General features: G+C 45.3%; 2 long non-coding RNA genes across 2 annotated transcripts in view; both read left to right on the top strand.

Moving 5' to 3' along the window:
• LOC109267819 (uncharacterized) overlaps positions 1-17322 on the top strand; it is a 179473-nt gene that overhangs the window by 106266 nt on the left and 55885 nt on the right. The gene's annotated exons all lie outside the window — the stretch shown is intronic.
• On the top strand, positions 919-12770 carry LOC109267820 (uncharacterized). The gene is made up of 3 exons (XR_008423655.1): positions 919-1457; positions 12275-12343; positions 12617-12770. It is a non-coding gene; the product is annotated as an uncharacterized LOC109267820 (long non-coding RNA).

Here is a 17322-nt window from a genome sequence, read left to right as displayed (position 1 = left end):
AAGCATTTAAAAACTCTGTTCTCAAAATTTAATACGTCTGAAGCGCCTCTAATTCCTGTCAGGACAGACTTACAAACCCAGCAAGCGAATTCTTTCTAAGCACTTAGCTCTTATAAATGTATAGGTGGATAAATCAGGTTCTCTGCCAACTTAATCAAATTCTCTTATTCCTTTCAACCTAAAACCACAAGTCTACAATCAACTGAGAATTTCAAATCACACCCCCGGGCTGCTGTGTCATATACTCTAGTGTGCTGAAATCCCATGTATGTTTCTAGTGACTTAACATGACACATATTTTGTTAAACGATGATTGCATCATTTATTCCTAAATTCTACACCAAAGTATTAATACTGTGGGTTAGAGTGGCTTCATTATCTCTAAGTTTTTGATTCACCTTCCTGATTACAAAGTTTTCTCAGTAGTCCGGAGGGAGCCAGCTTGCATCTGAGGCACAGTTCTGGAATGTGACTCCAGACCCAGTTTTCGTTCCCAAAGTTTGGACCCAGACCCAGCATCTGGGCACCACATTCAGAATGATGTGCTCACAGGGTGATAGATAGGACCTCTCAACGCCTTACTTCTCATACCTCCTGATGTTTTATGCTGTCTCCCTACCCAGTCTTTAAAAATAGCAACCTGATCATTCACAACTTTAAATTCCCTGACTTAAGTTGATGAGACCCTGCACCCCCTCAGGGTTGCATCTGGTTTCTCGTCTGTCTGACCACATTGTGCATCCAAAGGCCAAAGAGCTCCTCACCCCCAGACTGCAGGCTTGCTCACAGCCTGCACCGAGAACCACAGCAGACTGTCTACACCACAGGTGCATATATGGTATTCGGGATTATTTTATCGTGTCTTTCGAGGGCTGCTTTACTTTACTACTACACTCTCGCAAGCTCATACTCTCCCTCTCCATCTGTTCTTAAGGTTTTCCCATTTGCAGTCTTTGGTTTCCTTTGAAGTGATCAAAGCCTAGTTTTCTCTTTGTTACTTGAGTTGAAAGAACTACCTTTTTCTGATTATCCCTTAACACCACAGAGAGTACTGAGTTGTTTTGAAAACAAAAATTCCCTAACATGAATCTTTTATTCCCTTTTATCTTTACTTACCTTATGTAACTCTTAATTTCTAAGATGTAGCTCAATACATATCCCATATCCCTTAGCCCCCAACGACTCCCCCCAAAAAACCTACAAAGGAAAAAAAAAAAACAATGCCTCTACTCTTAATGGTGAGCTCTATTTCTGTTCTCTCTTTTCAGGATTTAGTCCTCTGCAGTCTCTTGATTGCCCTCACGCTGTATTCGACACAGGCTGGAGGGAAGTGTGTTTCATGAAGGTAGTTTCTCGTGCTCTGCTATCCCCCCCCCAGCACAGCGAAGAGGTTTGAGCTTCTCAGTATAAGCTGCGGGATGGTCTTTAACTTCCAAGAACATACAGTTGGATTGGAGGTAAAATGGCTATTTTTTTTTTTTTTTATGGTATCAGAATATCTCTAGTTTAAAGATGAAAAGTAGAACTGGGTGGAGGAGGAAAGGTCATATAGGGGCGTTCATCGTCTTACTCCCAGTGAACCCTATTCTTTATCTCCCAAAGTAGAAGTCAAGATTCATGTACAGATGCTTTTTTCATTACACATACCACTTTCCCCATGAGATTAATGAGCACTGCCACGTTTCGCCTCCGTTGCCAAGCAGGAGTAGTCATTAGGGAACGTCCCAGAGACGTAGTATTGACACCTGAGCGAAGAAATATGGGGGAGCCAATGTTCATCTTATCTTTTGAATTTTTTATCCTTTTGGATGAAATTTTGGATGAATTTTTTATCTTGTTGTCAGTAGCTTCAGCGAAAGCGATTTTTTTTTTTTCGCTTCAGAAGTCTGGGTGATGGTTGCCAACATTTGTAACCCAACTCAGGATGGTTAGACATTTCAAAGGTAGAATATGTCTACATTTTCAAAACAAGAAGGTCTTGTTTTGAAACAAAACAAGACAAAACAAGAAGGTCTACTTGTTTTAATAATAATGCCACCCTCTCAGATGTTTATAGATGCCCAGATAAACAGATGGGCTCATTCTATATCTATGACCCTGACAACCCAAGAGGCTTTTAAGAGTGGCAGAGGGTCAGGGGCGCCTGTGGGGCTCAGTTGGTTGAGTGTCAGACTTCAGCTCAGGTCACGATCTCGCGGTCTGTGGGTTTGAGCCCCGTGTCCGGCTCTGCGCGGACAGCTCGGAGCCTAGAGCCTGCTTCGGATTCTGGGTCTCCCTCTCTCTCTCTGCCCCTCCCCACTCATGCTTGCTGTCACTCTGTCTCTCTCTGTCAAAAATAAATAAACATTAAGGAAATTTTTTTTTTAATGGCAGAGGTTCACCGTCTCGTCAAAATCACTATGTGTGAATATGAATGTTCATGCACATATGCACATATATCTCGACATACATATATGTGGAGACATGCACATATATGAAACTCTCTTAAAGTATACCGCTTTAACTACCTGTACAAAAACAAATGTCATCAATTATACATATGTAGTGAAAAAAAATCCTTAAATGACCTCAGAGAAAAATGATACTAATACCAAAACAAATATCATTCCAAAAATCCTGCCCATTGGTGGCAATATTTTTACTGCTTATTTTCTGATGTAATTTTAGTCTTCCCTTACAAAAACCCTCATATGTCCCCATAAGGTGGAGACCCAATTTGGAAGTTGAAGAAGACAAACTAAATTCAGATGACATAGTCTCTCATAAGTTGGTTCAAGTGTGGAAATAAAAAATCACCAACCTCCCTCCCCCAGGTGTGCTTGAAAAATATTTTGTGGTGCCCAAATTTAGCAAACCCCAGTGCTTCAAGGAACCCAGTTTGAAACTCCTGATTTTGGCTTGTTTACCTACCTTCAAATGATATAAGATAAAAGGCATTCTATTTTAAATTACAAATAATCTGTAGCTCTTTAGGGAGAGAAAATAAAAACCATTCTAAAAATGTGCGCAAAAAATGAACACACCTTGTCTCTGCGTAGTAAGATTCATTTTATAAAGAGCATCTCTGTAAACCTCAGAATCCCATGAAGTGTGGAGGGAGGCTGGTATCATTTTTAAGCCCATTTAACAGAACAGGGCACTGAGGCTTGGGGCGTTTAGCTACTTTATTTAGGGTTAAAGAAGAGATGATCCGGGTCTTTGGACTTTAAGTTAGTATGGTTTCCTCGTATCACATGTGCGCGGGCTGTTTACACATGAACTTGAAATCAGATCGAATCCCGAGTCCTCATTCCGCTGCTCAGTCCTATCAGCCTAGCTCCTATCAGCTCTAAACCCTGTGCAACACATCTTTCTCTTTCCTGCCCCTAATTTGGGTCCTATTTATGCAGTGGCCCGAGCGAAGGTGAGGACTCAGGAGCTCACAGGAGAGCTTGCCAGTTCTGCTCCCAGCTGACAAACAGACCTCCCTTCCGCCCCCCACTGCACTCCCCCAGCCCCCTGAATGGGAAGCCCCACCCAGGTTACACATCAGTCAAGTGCCCCAAACTAAATGAATCTCCGAGAGCGAGGCCCAGGCTTCAGTATTGTTAAAAAACTTCTCCAGGTGATTTTCACTGTGGCCAGGGTTAAGATATCCAATCTGTCCTTGTCACTCTTGCCGAATGAGATAACTCTTCCCTCTTGCCCTATTGGCTGGAGCTCCAGCATGCAGGAAGGAGTGGGTGTCAGCCCATTGTCTCCATGACCTGCGTGCATGCCTGTGTGTTCACTCTGTTATGATGCACTTACCAGCTATGACATCGACGTTACTTAGAATACTACTTATCATGCTTAAATGGGCATGGGGAACACCTGAAGATCCTGTTAATGTTCCCAGTCAGTGGGTCTTGGCTGGGGACGGCAATTTGCATGGCTAAACCAGCTCCCAGGGGGCATCAATAGCTGTGAACCGCAGGCCACACTTTGAGGAGCAAAGATGTAGAACATCGAACTGATCAGTCAGTCTCATTTCACATGCACATACATATACGCACAAGTACTCTATTTCATTGATTGTAATAGACATTTTTTCCACATTTCAACAAATGTGCAGTTGAAATGCATCTTGCAAACAATGGCGGCTTAGGCTTGCTGTTGACCAGGAGACAGCAGACGCGGTTCCCGTTGCCTCTGTGCGGTGTGTGGGTAGACTCAGTCCTAGCCTTCGTCCTGGCTGTCTTATTGATGGTGCTTTGATAAGTCATGAGTGTGTTGTAGCTACAGGATTGAGTTTAAATGACACTTAAAATATCTCCAAAAATTATATATAATTTTCCCTTAAAGAAAAAGTTATAATAAAAAGGCACGAAAACAGAGCAGCAGGGTATAAATGTGTGTTGGTAGAGCGCATATGGCTCTTTGGTAGAATGACTAGATTATCTCACTTACTGAAAAGTGACCATCAGAGGCTTAACGACAGATTGCAACATCTGTTTAAAATATCCACTGCCCTTCCATTCGACCTGTCCCTCCAGGGCCCCTCCTTCCTGTATCTATCTGTGGGAGGGGCATACCCCACACCCAATTCTGACACGCTTGGCCACGTGAGCATGAGTTAATGGCCTGGGAGTAGAGTGACGTATGTATTTCTCAGCACAAGCCACAGGAGCCACCACCACCCGTCTACTGTTTCTCTTCCCCTCTGCGCTGAGGACAGCGTGCCTCTGATAGGGGCCCTGCCCTCAGCCCGGACCCCAGAATGAGGGCCTGTGGAGCAGAGCCACAGCCAACCTGCAAAGCACATTGAACAGGAGCGAGAACTAAACCCTTTGCTGTTTTAAGCCCCGGCGATTTAACTAGTGTTTGTCACCATGGCACAACTTACCGAAAGCTGACCAAGAGAAGGATCTAAGAAAAGAAGTAGGTGAAAAGGAATTAGTACTGAGATATATGATATGCAGAAGGATTGCCTAGTGCAGGGCAACCAATGCGAGCAAAGGCAGGAGACATTGCCCAATCCCTGAGGAGAGAATAAAGGTGCTCAGAGTAAGGAGAGACTGGTGTGAACCATACAGGGCTCTAGTACCCGGACCGTCATTAAGGCATCCTGCGGCGGCTTCACTTACAAAATTATTTTTCTTAGTCGTTTGAAAGATAGAAGCGTGTCTTATAATCAGTGTTGTCTTGGAATCGTGACCCAGTCACTGGTTCCAGTGGAGACGCCATGTTGTATTTTGGTGTGTGTGTTGGGGCGGGGGTCTCGTCCCGTTCATACGCTCATCACTTGGGTGCCCCTTTCTCCAGCATTTTGATCTGAAGTCTGTCAAAGGATTTGTTCATTTCAAGGCTACCTAATGAAGAAAGGGACTATGTGTAGGTGTATCCTCTGAATAAGGAATCAATTGGGCCATTTTTTAAGGCAAAATTGCCTGTGATCAAGCTCTCCTGGCTCACAGGTCCATGCTCTTTTTTTGTTTTTTATTTGGATGGCCACCCTTTTTTTTTTTAAGTTATAATTTCATTTTTAAAAATTTATTTATTTATTTATAATAAATTTTTAAAAGTTTTTACTTAAATTCCAGTCCGTTAACATACAATGTAATATCAGCTTATGAGTACCATAGAGTGATTCAGTAATTCTATACATTACTCAGTGCTCGTCATGATGAGTGTGCTTTTTAATCTCCATCACCTCATTGATCCATCCCCTGGACTCCTCCTTCCTGGTAACCATCAGTTTGTTCTCAAGAGTTAAGAGTCTCTTCCTTGGTTTGTCTCTTTCTCTCTCATTTTTTTTCCTTTGCTCATTTGTTTTGTTTCTTAAAGTCTACATGTGAGTAAAATCATATGGCATTTGCTTTTCTCTGACTGACTTATTTTGCTTAGCATAATACTCTCTAGCTCCATCCATGTTATTGAAAATGGCAAGATTTCATTCATTTTATGGCTGAATAATATTCTATTGCATATACATACCATGTCTTCTTTATCCACTCATCTATCAGTGGACACTTGGGCTGCTTCCATAAGTTGGCTACTGTAAGTAATTCTGCAATAAACATAGGGGTGCATGCATCCCTTTGAACTACTGTTTTTGTATTTTGGGGGGTAAATACCAAGTAGTGCAATACTGGATCATAGGGCAGTTCTATTTTTAATTTTTGGAGGAACCTCCATACTGTTTTCCATAGTGGCTGTACCAGTTTTCATTCCCATCAACAGTGCAAGAGGGTTCCCCTCTCTCCACATCCTCACCAACACTTGTTGTTTCTTATGTTGTTGATTTTAGCCATTGTGACAGGTGTGAGGTGATGTCTTATTGCGGTTTTGACTTGCATCTCTCTGATGATGAGTGATGTTGAACATTTTTTCATATATCTGTTGGCCATCTGTATGTATTCTTTGGAGAAATGTCTGTTCATGTCTTCTGCCCATTTTTTAATTGGAATATTTGTTTTTTGGGCGTGGAGTTTTATAAATTCTTTATATATTTTGAATACTAACCTTTATCAGATATGTCATTTGCAAATATCTTCTCCTGTTCCATAGGTTGCCTTTTAGTTTTTGATTGTTTCCTTTGCTGTGCAGAAGCTTTTTGTTTTGATATAGTTCCAATAGTTTATTTTTGCTTTTGTTTCCCTGGCCTTAAGAAACCTATCTAGGGGTGCCTGGGTGGCTCAGTCGGTTGAGCGACCGACTTCGGCTCAGGTCATGATCTCACGGTTTGTGAGTTCGAGCCCCGCATCGGGCTCTGTGCTGACAGCTCAGAGCCTGGAGCCTGCTTCAGATTCTGTGTCTCCCTCCCTCTCTGCCCACCCCCCCCAACACAGTCTGTCTCTCTCTCCTTCAAAAATAAAGAAACATTAAAAAAAAAATTAAAAAAAAAGAAACCTATCTAGAAAGAAGTTACTAGGGCTGATGTCAAAGAAATTACTGCCTGCGTTGTTTTCTAGAATTTTTATGGTTTCAGGTCTCACATTTAGGTCTTAATCCATTTTGAAAATATTTTTGTGTATGGTGTCAGAAAGCTTCACCCTTTTTGCACGTTGCTGTCCAGTTTTCCCAACACCATTTGTTAAAGAGATGGTCTTTTTTGGGATATTATATGTACATGATGAATCACTAAATTCTGTTCCTAAACCAGTACTACACTACAAGTTAATTAACTTGAACTTAAATTATAAATAAATAAGTAAATAAACAAATAAGAGACCGTCTTTTCCCATTGGATATTCTTGCTTCCTTCGTTGAAGATGAATTGACCGTATAATTGTTGGCTTATTTCTGTGTTTTCTATTCTGTTCTGTTGATCTGTGTGTCTGTTTTTCTGCCAATGCCACACTGTTTTGATCACCACAGCTTTGCAATATAACTTCAAGTCTGGAACTGTGATGCCTCCAGCTTTGGTTTTCTTTTTCAAGATTGCTTTGGCTATTTGGTGTCTTTTGTGGTGCCATACAGATTTTAGGATTGCTCATTCTAGTTCTGTAAAAATGCTATTGGTATTTTGATAGGGATTGCATTGAAAGTGTAGGTTGCTTTGAGTAGTACAGACATTTTAACAATATTTGTTCTTCCTATCCAGGAGCATGGGATGTCTTTCCATTTCTTTGTGTCATCTTCAATTTCTTTCATCCGTGTTTTAGACTTTTCAGAGTAGAGGTCTTTCACCTTTTTGGTTAAGTTTATTCTTAGATATTTTATTATTTTTGGTGCAATTGTAAATGGGATTGTTTTCTTAATTTCTCTTTCTGCTGCTTCATAATTAGTGCATAGAAATGCAAGAGATTTCTGTACATTGATCTTATATCCTTCAGCTTTACTGAATTCATGATCAGTTCTAGAAGTTTTTGGTTGGAGTCTTTAGGGTTTTAAGAGCGCTTTTCCCCTAAGGTTAGGAACACAAAAGTGATGTCCACTCTCACCATTTTATTCAACATAGTACTGGAAGCCCTAGCCGCAGCAATCAGACAAGAAAAAGAAATAAAAGGCATCCAAATAAGAATGAAGAAGTAAAACTCTCATGATTTTCAGATAACATGATACTATAAATGGATGGCAACTGTTTTGAGATGATAGATACGTTATGGGGATGATGGGAGGAGTTGGGCAGAAGGGTTGTGTCTGCCAACATGTTTTTGTTCTATTTACTTTAGAGGAGGAGGGGACAGAGGTTATCATCATGAAATCATGGTACATATAAGACATTGAGATTTAGGGTACACAGGTGTGTGTGTATATGCATGTGGTGTCCACACCATGGCCCTTATGCATGGGTTGGACAAGCAATAATTAACGAGGCCACACTTCTAGTTTTCTTTTCTTCTTCATTTTGTCTCTATTTGATGAAGAAAACTTACAGAAAAATTTATCCTAGTTTTAGAACGCAAAATATTTTTATTTTTTACTTATAATTTCCTCTCTGTTCTTCTCTAAAATACCCTACCAGCTTTGAATGAGTTGAATGACATTCAGCTGAAATTAACCCACTGGTACAAAAGATTCACATTTCCCTCAGAGATGCAAGGCAAGACAAATAGAACTATAATTATGTTTTCTTTTGGCTTCTATCTCCTCCTTTATTCCTTTTTTTTTTTTTTTAAAGAGACAAAGATCTTAATAGAAGTGCTTCTCTCCATACCTGTTGGAAACTCTTTAAATTCCAAGAACTAACTCTGAAGGATTTTTAGGTCAAAGATAAGGGTCGGCCAGACTCGGTGAGCGACAACAACATAACTGGATGTCAGCAGGGATTACTCGGTGGCTTTGAGCCATATTAGGGATGCGGAGTGGGAGTGACTAGATACGGACCATTTGTACAGCTTCAGCGTCACTTGCTCAAGTTGATACAATCAGTCATCCTTAAGCAGCCTGCAGGGTGAAGAGTCAAATGAAGTTCTGAAAATCAGCAGGTGTGTCTGGACAGTGCAAGTAGCCAGTTTAGATTAGGCAGGCAGAAGACTCCGGTTCAAGCCCCACATTTGGATCGGGCATGCATGTACCTCTCCGTACGTTTCTTCAACAAGAAACCATTGTGCTCTCTGGTCTATCTTAGTTCCTCTGCAATATGAAGAGGCTGAAGGAGATGGTCTCTTAGCTCCCTTTGAATGCTGATCACCCCACGATTCTGCCACCTCCTCACCCTGTGTGGCTGTCGACAGCCCTCCGCGGGCTTGCCACACGCCCGGCACGGCAGAATCGCCTGGATTGTACCACATTAAACTTGACAGTGTACATAAAGCATCTGCCATCCAGGCACTCTTGGTCAAATTACTGTCATTCTGCAGAGTCTAATGCAGAGGGCCACACAATCACAAGAAACCCTGGACGAGAACTCCATCTTTAACAACGTGGGCTGCACATGGCGGGAGAAGTTTGCTCCCTGCTTTGGCATCTGCACCATTTGCTCAAGTGCAGACACTCTCCAGGGGCCTCTTTCAGACTTGATTGTTTGTAAGGAGTTCTGACAGCGTCTCTTGTGGAAGTTGCTGGAAAGAGTAGCCCCAGGATTGCTTAGCACACAGGAGATGCTAGGTCCTTAATTGTCTGGGAAGACAGTCAAGGAATAAATTACCAGGTTCTGGTATTTCTGAAGTGTCACTGCCATTTGGCTACTGAGCTTGCAAGAAATTGATTACGGTGGGCAGCAAACGTTTGCAGCGATGTGTTATGGGGCCTTGTAATCTCCCAGAGGGAAGGGTTTCTTCTGTAGAACCACTTGTAGAAACTGAGTATCTTCTGTTTCCATCAGGCTGCAGAAAAATAATGTGGCTACTAGGCTACGTTTAGGTTACTTGGCTTCCTACAATGAGGGCAAAGAGGAAAAATGGAAACATTTATAAACGCCATATAAGACGCGACTCATTCTCCATTGCCCCTTTTCCCCATAGTGTTCTTTTTTAAGCTTTTGGGGGCTGTCATCGACAGAGCAAATTTTCTCTTGCATGTGTGTATGCCTGCCAAGACTGTACATTTCTCAAGATTATAATAAATGAGTAACCGATACATGGTGCGTAACGCCGTCCTGCTTCCTGACTTCACCTCCTACTCATTTGCCGTCTGTGATTTCCAGCGACTGGCCTAGGTGATGGGAACCCAAAATGAATGGGGCAGTCTCTGCTTTTATGGTGTTCGCTGAGGTCCGGTGGAGACACAGGCACCGAAACAGATCATTAAATGCAATCCAGTGGGTCCACACCTTAGGGGATCATAGGGAAGCTTCACTGGGATGGGCCTTTTAAGGTTGAATTGCCAAGAATCAGCAAGAGTCATTTAGGGAGCGTTTCCCGGAAGAGGGAAGGCATCAGCAAAGCAACAGAGGAGAAACGTGTGGTGTATGTGGGGGAAAGTTCGGTTCTGCAGCAGGCAAGTACAGGGAAGAATCAGAGAGAAGGCTGAAGACCAGGGCTGAGAACAGCCCATAGAAGGCTGTGTTGCCACATAAGGAAATTACTTCTCATTCTCAATTTCATCTTATTGCACAGACAGCCCTTCTAAGTTTTAGCAGTTTTAATCCCTTCCAATTGAATCTTCTAGCGATGTGGGTCTCAGCCCCTGCCGACGCTAAGTCACATGCAGAGCTTTAGAGATGCTTAACGCTCAGTGTATTCAGTACCAAGTGGTCAAGATGCAGACATCGGGACTCTTATAACTTCCCAGGCGGTTACAGTGTTTAGCCCAGGAGGGTAAGAAACGTAAATTCTAGGCACCACTTAATTACCTTTGAAATTCACATCCCTTCCTCATTGTGATTCTCCCTGCTCACTCTGTGCACCATCACGGTCACGCATAAATTGATGACAATTAAAAAACATATACCGCAGTATACTTTCATATGGGTTTTTTTGTCAAAGGCTCCCAATAATCTTTCTAGAAAATGCACTCCTAGTAGTGGCGGAGTCCTGGTATAATTTCACAGGCCACCGCTGTCCTCCCCCCATTCAGTGCCCGAAATCCCAAGCTTCTGTCTCTCTTACCACTCACCTCCCGATGATTTACTGCCCTGCCATGTGTGAGTTGTTTCTCTTGTGTACTTGGAAATTAGACTTTTGGGGTGCCTGGGTGGCTCAGTCGGTTGAGCGTCTGAGTCTTGATTTTGGCTCAGGTCATGATCTCAAGGTTGTGGGATGGAGCCCCTGTCCAGCTCTGCACTGAGCACGGAGTCTGCTTAAGATTCTTTCTCTCCCTCTCTCTCTACCCCTCCCCTGCTCACGCTTTCTCTCTTTCTCTGAAAATAAGTAAACAAACATTGACAAAAAGAAATTAGACACTCCTGTGTGACACATCTGACTCGAAAGCCAAGTCGCCAATTTTAAATAAGCAAAGGAGAGTTAGACCAGTTCTCTGGGTTGCTAAAATTCTGTAAATCTTTGGTCTGTTTCATCACGTTGTCTATTTTTAATGGTCGTGAGACTTTGGAGACTGGGTTCGGGAACAACCACATCTAGGCTTTCCAAGTGAATTCTAGCAAAAGAGACGCTATTTCTCTTATGAAAACAGATGTGGAGGAGAGAGATGGTCTTGGGAGATCAATAGATCAGGGTTGGAATCCTGAATCTGACTAGCAAGCTACATGGGCTAGTGCTCACCCCTCAGAGCCCTGTCCTTGGCTATAGAAGCATTTAATGCTGTCGGGCTGCTATGGTGACTTATGTAGAACGTTGACCATTAGTCTCTGGGACCCGAAAATGTCAGTGTTGGGCTTTTTCTGCTTCTTCATTTTTGTTTTTATTTTAGAGAGAGAAAGAGAGCGCAAGCAGGGGAGAGGGGCAGAGGGAGAGAGGGAATCTTAAGCAGGCTCTAGCTTCAGCGTGGAGCTCAACGACCCTGAGATCATGACCTGAGCCGAAATCAAGAGTCAGACGCTCAACCAACTGAGCCGTCCAGGCGCCCTGTGTCAATGTCCTTTTTAAGCAGCAATAAGATTATGTATGTGGTACCAGTTCTACTGGAGTTAGAGTTTCTGGAAAATGCTTCACTCACAAGGCAGAGACACGCATGCTTATTGAACAGCCATCGTATCTCAGGTTGCATGCTAGCCTCACATAAACAAGGATGATGGACGAGAGCTCCTGTCTCCAAGTATCTGAAGATAATCACTGTTAATTTTCAGCTAATGCCCAAACTGCAGAATGTATTATATAAATTATATAACCATTAAAAATAGTGATTTGGAGGCTCATTGGGTAGCTCGGATAACTTCTGCTGGATGTTACTGTGTGAGAAAAGCAAGATTCAGAAAAGGCATAGAAAATACTCTTTTTGTTTGTTTGTTTGTTTGTTTGTTTTTTTAAAGTGACAAAACCGTGTGGACATGGGCGTTCACATAATGAGTAAATGCCTGTGAAGATGTGTGCCGGAACCAGTAAGTAGAGGCAGACAGACAGACACCCACTTCCAGGCCTCAGCTTAGCTGGCCTGGTGGGGTGGGGGGAGGGGGCAACTCAACACGAGGTGTTAGGGTAGGTGACGAGGGTGGGCAGGAAAAGCTCCCTTTCGGGTAAAAGTGTGTGTGTGTGTGTGTGTGTGTGTGTGTGTGTGTGTGGTTTTTCAGAAAGAGATGTAGTCATTTGTCATTGTTGAAAAAGATGTAGCTCTTTTTTTTTTTTAACTCTTTTTTAATGTTTATTTATTTTAGAGGGAGGGAGAGTGAGTGTGGGGAGGGGCAGAGAGAGAGGGAGACACAGAATCCGAAGCAGGCTCCAGGCCCTGAGCTGTCAGCACAGAGCCTGACACGGGGCTCGAAACTCACCGACCCAGAGATCATGACCTGAGCCGAAGTCGGACTCTCAACTGACTGAGCCCCTCCAGGCACCCCGAGATGTAGGCTCTTTAATTCAACACGAGAGGCTGTCATGGGCTGAATTATATCTCCCAAAAAAGATACATTGAAGTCCTAACCTCCAGTACGCCAGTCTGTGACCTTATTTGGAGATAAGGTCATTGCCGATGTAATTAGTTAATGTGACATGTCCCCACGTGAAGACAGATGCTCACAAAGAGGCACCACATGAAGACGAGGACAGACATGATGCTGGGACAGCAAGGGAATGGCAGTCACTGGAACCACCAGGAGCTGGAAGGGGCAGGAAGGATCCTCCCCCAGCACCTTCAGAGGGAGTTTGGCCTTGGCCCTGCACACCTTGATTTTGGACTTCTGGCCTCCAGGACTGTGAAAGAATAAACTTCCACTGTTCTAAATCACAACGTCGTGACACCTTGTTACCACAGTCCTGGGAACTGAATATAGACGCAATTCTTGATGGTGTTTTATAACCTGACTTTTTTATGTAACAGAATATTTCCATGTCATTAAAGCTTCGGCTACAGTATCCAAGATGGAGTTTTACATCTACTCTGAAAGTATGACTGCATTTTGTATCCTGTAAACTGACCTTATCGAGTAAACCCGACCTGGCTTCTCGAGGGCAGGCTGGAGATCTGGAGTTGGGGCCTTTTCACAGACACTCAAACCCACGGCTAGGACCCTGTGCTGCGCCCACGGGCCGTGTCCTCATTTCTCCTTTGCGGGCATGGAGTGCTGGGCTCTCTCCAAGCCTCACGCTAGGTGCTGAGGATACCACACAGCCCACGGTGTCGCACGTGTGCCCTGGCACGTGGGTTCTTGGGAAACTTGGCCAGAGCAGTGAGGCCCAAGCCAGCACAGGAGCCTTGGACCTTCGAGAGGTCTTGAGACTGAGCAGGAATCTGTGTGGACAGACCTGGACCCACTGACAGCCCCGGGGGTCAAGGGCTCTCCCTTCCCCAGAGCAAGCCCTAAAGACCAGAGCAAGGAAGTTTCCGGCGAGCCTGTTTGGATAGATGCTCAGACTCAAAATTATATTTATTTATAGAAAATTAAGAACTAGTGTTCATAGTAGACTCTTCTGTGGCACAAAACAGTACTACCTATATTCTTACATGTATTAACTTATTTAACTTCATGATATGCTAATGCCCTACATACTGTAATCACCCTCATTTTACAGACGTTTAAAACTGAAGCACAGACAGGCTAAGCCACTGGCCCGAGGCCACGGAGCCAGTAGGAGACAGAGCTGGGAATTTGAATGCAGGCAGTCTGGCTGCAGGGGCTAGGTTTACACCCGCTTGGCTACGTGTCTTTGAACAATATTCCGGACTTTTTGATCTGATAACATACAGTGTTGGTCTTCACATTTTAAGGGGGTAGAAATAACCAAGAGGAAAAAAATGGAATCGTCTTATAACGTTAAAAAGGTACAAAATACTTTTACTCTAGAGGAAATCAGGTTGAAAAGTTATTCAGTAAACTTGAAGTGCCTTCGTGCAAAGGAGAGGGTATGGGCTTGAGGAGTGCAGTCAGACACGAGGAAGGACTTTCTGGGGGGGGGCAGGGTCAAAGGTCATCAACTAGGACCTCTTGGCTTGAGGAGTGCAGTCAGACACGAGGAAGGACTTTCTGGGGGGGCCAGGGTCAAAGGTCATCAACTAGGAGCTTGCCACCCCCCCCCCCCCCCAGCCGAGCTTCCATCTGGTTCTGGAAGGAACATGGAAGGAACAAGTCTGGCCAGGGCTCTTAGGGGCAGCTCCTGCTTCCAGAACCGGCTTGGTCAGTGGACATTACTGCCTTGCTTCATAGGCACCGAGTTAAAGCGGCATCATCATTGAGGAGGGCACCTGTTGGGATGAGCACTGGGTGTTGAATGGAAACCGATGTGACGATAAATTTCACATTAAAAAAAATAAAAAAATAAAAATAAAAAAGTAAATACATTGGATGAGGTGAAAACAAACGAGCAAACAAAAGATTGCCTCTCCAGATGCCCGCGGGAGAGGGTTTAAGTGTGTGAGGAGTGACACAGTGTCTTAATGATTCCTTTAGGTAAAGGGGAGCTAGGCCAATGCGGGCATTTAAATGGCTGGATTTAAAAGTTAATGAAGTGCTGAGAAGCCAACAGGCGCAGCCAAGGAGAAGGCAGCGGGGGCTGCAGCGATTTTGATGAGGACGGGACAGGCCCCCTGCGCAGCCAGCAGGGACGAGAGAGAGAGAGAGAGAGAGAGAGAGAGAGAGAGCGAGCAGTCTGCAAACCACACCACCGCCTGCTGCCTGTCAGCTCCAGCAGCACCCCCCCCCCCCCCCCCCCCCCCCCAGAAAGCCAGTCGGGCCTGTGACCTCCTTGCTTGGAAGTTCCTGCCTCCCCAGCTGTCCTCATTCGGAGAGCTCGTCCTGGCTTTGATCGAAGCTTGTAAAATGCTAGCCCTTTTGCCCCATTCGTTCCCAGATAAGAATCTCTCCCTCTTTCCCCCAAAGGCCGTGTTTTTCTAAGCAGGAATCTTTTTCCTTGACGATGCAACACTGAGTTCCGGCATTAGAAGGGAGAGCAAAACCCTAATTGCCTTTCAGCGTGTGTGGAGGTCACGGATGAGGGCGACGTGAACTCTGTCACACTGAATGTTTAGTCTCCAGCGAATGTGCGCACGGGTGACAAAGCCAAGGTCCCGGTGACTGGAGACAGAGCGGTGGATAGATCCGGAGTTCTAAAGTGATGCCTGGCTTGGCTCGGACTGGTTTCTCCGATTCGTCCGAGGGCGGAGTGTTCAGGCCAGGTATTACTAAGCTGGGGGGACCTTCTCCCGTTCCGTCTGGGATGCAGGATGCCTGCCTGGGAGAAGTCAGCTTCTTGTGGTCATTCGGTGGTGAAGGGGGACGGGCAGGGCCGGGGTCCTCTGTCAGCTGGTGTTGTTGAAAACTGTGCTCATTTCGGAATCCTCCGGAAACCAGCAAAGCCCAGCCCACTGTGTCCGGGGTAAGAGGGTGATGGGATAGTGTAAGTGGTAGGACCTGGCCCCCCTTTCCTCTCTGAAGACCCCCGTCGGTCAGAGAAGCTATGCCAGTGTCCGAATGCCTATGTCCCCCCGGAATTCCCGTGCTGAAATCCTGACCCCACAGGTGACAGTGGTAGGAAGTGGGGTCTTTGAGAGGTGCTTGGGTCACGAGGGTGGAGCCTCATGAACGGGATTGGTGCCCTTATGAAAGAGGCCCTAGAAAGATCCCTCACCTCTGTAAGGGTGATATAAGGACACAGTGAGACATTTGTAACTCAGAAGAGGGCCGTCACGGGACCGTGCTGGCGCCTCGATCTCGGGCATCCAGACTCCAGGACTGTGAGTTGTTTGTAAGCCCCGCGGGCCGTAGTGTTTTGTTACAGCAGCACGGATGGACTAAGACAAGCTCCTGACGCCTCCACAGAGATTGGTGCCTGCCGGCCATCAGGGCCTGTATGAGGGCCCGCGTGAGAGGGACGGCAGCTCGTCCTCGAGGAGCTCACACCCAAGTGCAAGAGAGAGACCAGGACCAAGTGCGCGGAGAAGACACAGTCACACACGACCCGCTCAGCCCACATGTGCTCGTGTCCTTCTGCACATGGGGGAGACATCGTGTCAAGAACCGAGAGACATCTGTCTGCATTCTATGGGGAAGAGCTAGACAGACAGCAGCTGTAACGGGTACACACGGTGCCGAGACGGCCGTGAACCCCAGAAGTTAGAGCAGGGTGAGGACGGTGGGGGGCTGTGCTGGAGCGTGTTCAGGTGACGCACACGCTCAGGGAGTCTTGGTGAGAAAAGACGTTCAGGCAAAGACTTGAAGGAGGGAGGAAGTCAGCATGCGGGTTCCTGGAGAAGAACGTCCCCGGCCGAGGGAACACTCTGGGGTCTGAGCCCTGGAGTGCACCTGCCGTATTTAAGGAACACCAGGGCTCAGTGTGGTCAGAGTGGCTCACGTGGAGGGGAGAGGTCGGTGGGGTCAGTGAGGAAAGGGGGCAGCTCCTGTTAAGTCTGGGGGGCCACGCAGAAGCCTTTGGCTCTTAATCCGGATTCCACATGAGGTGCAGTCTGGTCCAGAGCGAAGGGATGGCTAGCTTGGGTTGCACGTGAGGAGGAGTTCATATTGGGAGCCCCCGATTCAGAAGCTATTGCAGCAATCGGGGGAGAGGTGACGGGGTCGGGGGCAGAGGTGGAAGCTGAGGAGGGCATAGGGAAGAAGGGAGAGCCCACAGGACTTGATTATGGGGCGTGAAGGAGAGACTCACAGGCTTTAAGAACAAGGCTGGAAGGATGGAGTTGCCACTAAATGAGAGGGAATCTGCCAGTAAGATTCAGCCTTGAAGAGATCCTTGTGTTGGATATCCAAGTGGAGGTACCGAGCAGGCAGGTGGATGCACAAGTCTGGGTTCAGGAAAGTGACCTGGATGCAAAATATGAATTTGGGGGTCATGGGAATGGATGGTATGATCGTTAGTTTTCATCGAATACTCACAAGGTATTGCTATGAAGGTATTTTGTAGGGGTGCCTGGGTGGCT

This window comes from Panthera pardus, unplaced genomic scaffold (genome assembly GCF_024362965.1).
Source record: "Panthera pardus isolate Hobbes unplaced genomic scaffold, ASM2436296v1 HiC_scaffold_2, whole genome shotgun sequence".
NCBI classification, from domain to species: Eukaryota; Metazoa; Chordata; class Mammalia; order Carnivora; family Felidae; genus Panthera; species Panthera pardus.
This window is presented reverse-complemented; position numbering and strand designations above follow the sequence as displayed.